The sequence below is a fragment of the Galeopterus variegatus genome, unplaced genomic scaffold (assembly GCF_000696425.1).
Source record: "Galeopterus variegatus unplaced genomic scaffold, G_variegatus-3.0.2 Scaffold28826, whole genome shotgun sequence".
Lineage (NCBI taxonomy): Eukaryota > Metazoa > Chordata > Mammalia > Dermoptera > Cynocephalidae > Galeopterus > Galeopterus variegatus.
Window position 1 is genome coordinate 1 of NW_007754937.1, and position 7755 is coordinate 7755.

The 7755-nt window shown below is 39.9% G+C and overlaps 1 non-coding gene across 1 annotated transcript; it reads left to right on the forward strand.

The window, feature by feature from the left end:
• Window positions 1–871: 871 nt before the first annotated feature.
• TRNAV-GAC lies at window positions 872–944 on the forward strand. Its single transcript has one exon. It is a non-coding gene; the product is annotated as a tRNA-Val (tRNA).
• The last annotated feature ends 6811 nt before the right edge of the window (window positions 945–7755 follow it).

The following is a 7755-nucleotide window of genomic DNA, read 5'->3' on the forward strand; positions in this document are numbered from 1 at the left end:
CACTATGCAGACCACAGCCTTCTGACTTTCTCTGGCAATACTGGACTCATACCTTGATTCTGCTTCTAAACTTTAAATTTCCTTCCTTAGATTACTCTGAACCCTTTCTCCATAGTTCTTACCCTTCACTCTAGCAGTAAGACGTAATCATGTAATCAGCAATGATCTAGTATCTATGAATAATTGATCAGTTGTACTAAATATTCTAATTAGTAAGCTAGAATATATTTTTTTGCTGTTAACAGATGAGCAAAGACATGGCAAATGTAAATGAGAAGTACATGCCCATGTGTCTATTGGGGGAGGCAGCAGAGAGACAAGTGAGATAGCCAAGCTGGAGAGGGTAGTGCCAATTTCAAAAGAACTTCAGTGGAAGAGCTCAAAGGGTAGATATACTACAGAGGGTGGCACTGATCTGGGCCAAAGCCAGATTTTCTGAGAATAGCTATAAGTTTATCAGCTCAGAAGATACCTCAGAATAAAAGAATTTTTATTACTACTAGCAAATATCTATCAAAATTTTAAATGCACCCAACTTTAACTCAAACTATTCCACTGCCAGGAAATTATCCTTCGGATCCACTACATACTTACAAAAATTAAACTTGGAAATACTAAAGATATCTAGACAAGATTCTAAAAGCTTCCAGGGATTAAGAAATAACAAAATTAAAATGTCATATTTTTTTAAAAAAGGAATCAGAAAGGCATAAGACTTCCCAAGGGCAATAAGGAATGCTACAAGACAGTGGAGCGAGGCCTTCAAAACAATAATTAAAAATTATTTTGTAAGGGGCCGACCCGTGGCTCACTTGGGAGAGTGTGGTGCTGATAACACCAAGGCCATGGGTTCGGATCCCTATATAGGGATGGCCGGTTAGCTCAGTTGGGAGAGCGTGGTGCTGACAACACCAAGTCAAGGGTTAAGATCCCCTTACCGGTCATCTTTAAAAAAAAAATTGTACTTCGAATTCTGTATCTAATCATCTTCAACAGTACAAAATTAAGACGTAATAGGTAATAAGAAAACTCATCTTTGAGAGTAGGAAGTAAAGAAGTTAATAATGTCTAAAATGAAAAAAATTGAAAAACCATAAAAAGCAATATAAAATATTATTTAGAGATGTAGAGGTAAATGCTTGAAAAACTAAAAAAAAAAAAAAAGAGGTTGTGTTTGAGGTACAGAACCCATGGGTAGTGAAGGATGAGGCAAGAATATTTCCATTATAGTCTTCGCCCTACTGACTTTGTCAACTATGATCACATATAGTTTTAACTCAAAAAAATTTTACACGTAAAGGAACATGACAAGGATATTCACCACAGCACTGCTTGTTAGAGCAAAAAACTGGAAACAACCTAAATTTTTACCACCAAGGAAATGGTTAAATAAATCACGACATATGTACCTGCTGTATAGTATCCTCTCATCTGCGGTATGTAATAGTTATATAAAAACCTCTTATAAAGGATACACAAGAAACTGATTAATTGTGATAATTGCAGAGAAGGATTCAGACTTATCTGTCATTCATTTAACAAATATGTAATGACCATATACTGTTATTTTAATTCTTTCACATATGCATGTATTTTTTTAAAAAAAATTAGTATTAAAAAGTTCATCACAATCCGGTAACACCCAAGCCATGCAACCTTTTCTCTCATTGCTCCTCAAGAAAACTCTGCTCTGGGCAGGCCAGTATCTATAAAAATTCTCAAAGATCTTACGTCCAATTCCAACTCCATGTCTTTGCTCAAACTGTTCTCCCCAGAGTGAATACACTTCTTCCTCCCAACTATACAAGCCCAACACATTTCCTCCTCCCAACTATACAAGCCCAACACATTACCCAAATATTGTTTGAGATGGTATAATAAAAATGACAATAAACGAATAAGCATGGGGATAACTTGAATTTTAGTCTCCATGCCATCACTTATCCAAAATCCATGCCATGCACCAGACATGTAAAGAAAACAAAGCTGATGTGACTATGTTACACTCTTATCTAAGGTGCTTATAATCTAGCTAGGTAGTTACACAAGCCAAATTAATATTTCACTTAAGAGAGGTACAAAACCCTCTAAAGTTCCAGAGAAGAAAGATGGCATCTAGTTGGGGTTCTGGAATTCATTGCCGAAAAATAAATATTTTGTATTTTAACTGCCTGATGCTCTATTTTTCTTGCCTCCAAATAGATTACAGCCCTATAAACAAGAGATCTTGACTTTCATTTTGTCTGAGCTTCCCAACGTACCATTACCTACCTACCATGAAACTGTATGAATAATAGAATTTTTAAAAATCTTTAGCGAATGAACCAAAGACTACACACAAAAACACATTTGTATCAACAATTCTATTTTATCTGTACCCTATTTTCTGTCTATATATGTATTATTAGAAAGAAAAAAATTCAGATGAATAAGAAAAGCCATTTGTATGGTAACAGGACTTCTGTACCTTGAAAATTCAGCTACTCTACTTTCTATCTGCAGTCATATTTCTGTAACTTCACATGTACTTGATTTGGGAAGACTGGTGGAGTCAAAGGATTATAACTTGGAGAAGAATTAGATAGTGAGAATAAACAATTAAAAAAAGATCCAATTGATACAAAATTTTCTTTGCAAAAACAAAAAAAGAAAGTAAACACAATTGAGATTACAATACTGAGGTATATATCTACCTCTTAACTGAATGGCTCCCCAAGCTTCCATGAGATATCAACTGCTATTTAATACTAGGCAAGAACAGTTACCATAGTACTCTTACATTTTAGAGAATCCTCAAAGTATTTTAAGTGTTGGACCAATGCATTTAACATCAAAATGCACAAGCTCTCCAAGACAATTAAACAATGTTGTGTTGATCTTTAGGAGAATAAACGAAGTCTTTAACAAGTAAGGTATACGGATAATGGTGTGGAAGCATCTTATTTTGTGCAATTATTTCATATTCAAGTAAATCACAAGGGAAAAATAAAAAATCACATCTTGATTGTTTAGTGTCAACAAATGTTAAATGAATGAGTCAAATATTCCCAAAGTCAAACAGGCAATAGAACTCTATTAGTGACTAATAGTGATAGAATCTACTACCAGAGACAGATAAGCCACAGAGGATATCGTGTACACCTGATTCAAATAATGTTGGTTATCCTGTCTTCTATTCCCTTTCCTCCAAAGCAAAACAATATCTACGTAACTAGGGATCTTCCTCTGTCCTTCAAAGCTCTTCACCTCTTCCACCTGACATTCAAATGTTGCATTTAAAGACTCAAACCTAGGCATGCCTCTTTATACTCTCTTCCCTACCCACTTCCAAAACTCCACCACCTTCAATCACCATTCTTATGTAGATGACTCTAAAATTTCCACTCCCATACTAAAATCTCTCCTCTGAGCCCAGACCTATATACCAATAACTTCATTTATAAGGCCATCCCTGATGTTATGGAGGACAGTGTAAAGGGTACTCACTGTGTCTGGTAACTCTCTCTAGCAGTCACAAGCCCTATAAGACGCCAGCTATTTGTATGCCTGTAATGGGATGGTGCATTTCATGGTTCTAGCTCTAAATCCCAGAGGAAAAGACCTATACCTTCTACATCTGCCCTGAGGCCTTAGTCGCTGCTTACTGTAGGTAATTAACCCCAGAACCTATGGAGGATTCTTGGCAATTTAGGTCAATTAACTAGATCCATCTGGTATTACCACTTGCAAAGGCCCGTTAAATGTGATCCTACCTTAACCTAAATTCTTTCATACGTTAATTTAACAAACACTAAGAAAACTATGTCTGACACTATGGCTACGAATGTGAACCTGTCTTTATGAAATGAGTAGTATAACTGAAGGAGACAGACATTAGTCAACCAATCAAAATACTATGTAAATAAATAAATCCCACAAATAAATACATTCTAATTTGGAGGATATGGTGCAAGCTAAACACCAATGATCCGTGCCCTTTTCTGTGTGTACTTTAACTTCAATAAAAAAATTTTAAGCAATATTTTACATCCAATGGACACTAATAATTATAGAATCTGCAAACTGGAGGAAGCCTTAAAAAAATCAACTAGTACATTTCCTCATTTTATAGACGAGGGCACTGGAGTTCCAGGAAAGCTACAGGAATTCCTCTCCCTGGGAACATAACTATGTGAACCAATTGAATATTTTATTGTTAGGCTACTAATCACTCTGTGATTAACCCTGTCTCAACTCCTTGCCAACCTGACCCTCTTCTTTATTCTATAATTCTTTTTAGCATAGTGTTATGTGCAAATAATCCCATACCTGGCTCCATTAATAAAAATCTATCCATACCTTGAGGCCCAATTCAAAAGTCCAAAAGGCTCTCCTCCACTGGCCCCACCCAAGTACTCTTCTATCCATCCCCTTAGCCTTCATTATAATTTACCCTAAACTGTATGTACATTTTATCCCTTATAATTAAGCATTCACACCTTAAAGGGAGAAAACACATCATTATATCACCGCTAATGCAGTGCCTCAGAGATTTCTTGTTGTTCTAATGACTATCTAGGGCCAGAGCAAACCCAAGGGAGCAATCAAACCACTTAAAGATCACTGGCCTGTAAGAATGCCTCAAACATTCAAAACTCCTGAAAAAAGGGCAAAAGCTAAATGCTGGGGTCAAGAAAGCTACCCTTTATTTTACAAATATTTATATAGTACTTAGTACATAACAGGCACTGCTCTAAGTATCTTATAATTATCAACTCACTTAATCCACATAACAACCTTGTAAGGGAGAAACTAACTCATTTTGCATATGAAAAAAGGAAGCATACAAAGATGAAATAGTTTGCCCAAAATCACTGAGCCAGCATTTGAAGCTAGGGAGTCTGACTCGAGAACCAATGCCCTTAACTACTAAGCTATGCTGCCTCAAAATACAAGGAAATACAAAATTAATCTTGAATGCTTTTTAAATGACAAGAGATAATTCAGAAAAAAATAAAAACTACCTACCCTAAAAGTTACAAGATTACTATTTAACTTCTTACTAAAAGCTGATTAAAGAAGACTTAAGTTATAATCATCATAGATGCCAAATCCCCACCCCCCAAAATACGCCAAGAGGTACCTAATTATTTTAACTCACAAAACAAGAGTCATATGACACCTGGGGCTTGTACACCACAGCTCCTATTATCATTTCCTGCTTCCTTTAGGAACACATTATTATTGTGCTTTCTGCCAACCTCTCAAATGATACGGTCTTCCTGTCTCATTTTTCCAAACTTTAAATAGCTTCTGTCTGGTTGTGAGGCTTGGCCCTAACACAAATGTCGCATGTGGCTCCTGGAACATCAGCTTCACCTTGAAGCCATACTTTTGTTAAAGGTCAAGAAACGATGCTGTGTTATGTAGCCAATCCACCACACCAGAAAGTAATGCTTGCTGCAAAACAGATCCAATGTGCTACACAAGACAGATGACAGCTGGGAACATGAGATAGATGACAGCTGCAAGCTGAATGTGAGGGTAATCGGGGTAATAACTAGCCCACTGGTAGAACTCTGAAACTCTGTAAAAGAACATCCTGACACAATTTCAAATAATGTAACACTGCTTTGAACAGTGGGTAGCAAAAGCAAGAAGCAGACCATCCTGAGTCGCTCCTTTCCAGCGATGATATCAGCAGCTATAAGGGTAAAGGCAGAGGTACAAAGAATGTTTTCCCCCTTGGGTAAGGTGCAACTGGCCATGCTTTATTCAGTAGGTAGTGCCAAACATGCATGGATAACAAGAGAGGCAAGGAACATCATTTCTAAATATTAAACCCCATGTGATATAAAATTTTACACCAAAAAGGATTTTTAAACATTTTACCTCTTAAAACGGTTCTGCAAACTGTTTTCACGTTTTTAAGGGATGTAAAAAAAGTAACAAATAACAAGAACAGGAAACTATTTGTAGCCAGTGAAGCCTAAAATATTTATCATCTGACCCTTTACAGAAAAAACTTTGCAGAGCTCTATGTGAAAATATGCATTCTAAGAAATAGCTAAGATTTAAAAAAAAAAAAAATCACTGGCGTTCAATATCATTCTCCCACCAATTGGATGAGCTATATTAGAAGTTTGGGCCTACTTACTGATGTCTATCTTTACAATGTATAAGTAACTAAACTCTGCAAGTTGGAAATCAGAGGGGGAAAAAAAAAGTCCAAAATAGAATTATAATCGTTGACAGCTACAAGCAAAAAGAAAACCGGCCAGAGTGATCTTAATGCAGAAATACTGAGCTGTGCACACAGCGGGTGATCAATACACACTTTTAGAAGAAAAGTGAGATAAACCCTCCTTGGGTTTTATAAACCTGCATGGTTTTCATACAGAGCTACAGGAAAAGCAGCAGCAAGGAGCACCACTCATGAAAATAGTCATGCGTTGCTTAACCAGAGGGATATATTCTGAGAAACGCAACGTTAGGCGATTTCGTGGTTGTGCGAACATCAGAGTGCACTTACACAAACCTAGGTGGGAGAACCTATTACTCACCAAGGCTGTATGATGTAGCCTACTGCTCCTATTTGAGTCATGCGCTGCGCTACAACGTGGTGATGTTACAAGGACTACAACTGTCACTAGGCGATAGGAATTTTTCAGCTCCATTGTAACCCTATGGGACCACCTGTGGTACAGGCGGTAGTTCTTGACCCAAAACGTCATTATGCGGTGCATGACTTTACATGTCTTCAGGTGGAATGAAAACGCTCAGAGGACGTCCACACTGCTATAACAGCATGACGGAAAACAAGCAAAAATGATAATAAATAGCAGCTCTAAAAGCTGGACCCCCCAGGCCATACAGAGTTTTGACCAAACCAAGGAATTAAGAAATAGAATGGCAGTGCTTCACAATACAGTCTTCAATCTACCCCTAACAAGGGGACCCCAACATGCCACCCCAACCCTAAAAGCTGCTACGGGGAAAATGTCAATAAGGCCAGTTCAGCAAAGAGTGACAGCTGCTTCAGACAGAGGCCCTCGGGGGCCCTGGGAGTGAGGTTCTGGGATTTCCTTCATCGCAAATACCGGGGCCCTTCCAGAAGAGCAGAAGCCTTAGCCCCACCCCAGCCCTACAGATTCAAACTATTTAGCCACACCTCTGGACGGTTACTTCAGCCCGCTAAAGTTCCACAACTACCGTTTTAGTTGGCTTTGGTGCAATAGGAGGCTGGGCAGCCGCCCGGAACGGCTTGCTGTGCGTGGGGGCGTGGAGGGGGTAACTCACACCCGCACCCTGGGCAGGCGGGTCCTAACTCTGCACATCGGCCCGACTGCCGCGCGGGAGTGGAAGGAGGTCACGGGAGGTTTGAAAAGATCCCCACGCGCCCGAGACTGGGGCGACTCCAGCCCGGGCCTCTGTCCTCGCAATTACCCCCTCGAAGCTCCTTTTTTACCAGCGCGAGCAGCGCAGCAGGTTCTCCAAGCGGTCGAGCGCGGCGCGGCTGTTGGCCCAGGCCACGCGACCCGCCAGCTCCATGGCAGGCGCGGGACGAGGCTCGTTCCCGGAGCGGATCTTCGGCTGCCGGTTCCCCGGCATCGCCCCGCCGTCGCGGGAAAGACTTCTCGGAGCGCGGGAAGCCGAACGAGTACGGCAGCGACAGAGACGCCGCGGGTCTGCTGCCCGACCCCGGCCGAGTGAGCCCAGCGTCTCAGCCGGAAGGACTCCTGGGGGGTCGCGGCGGCTTGAGTGCAGGGCGCGCGG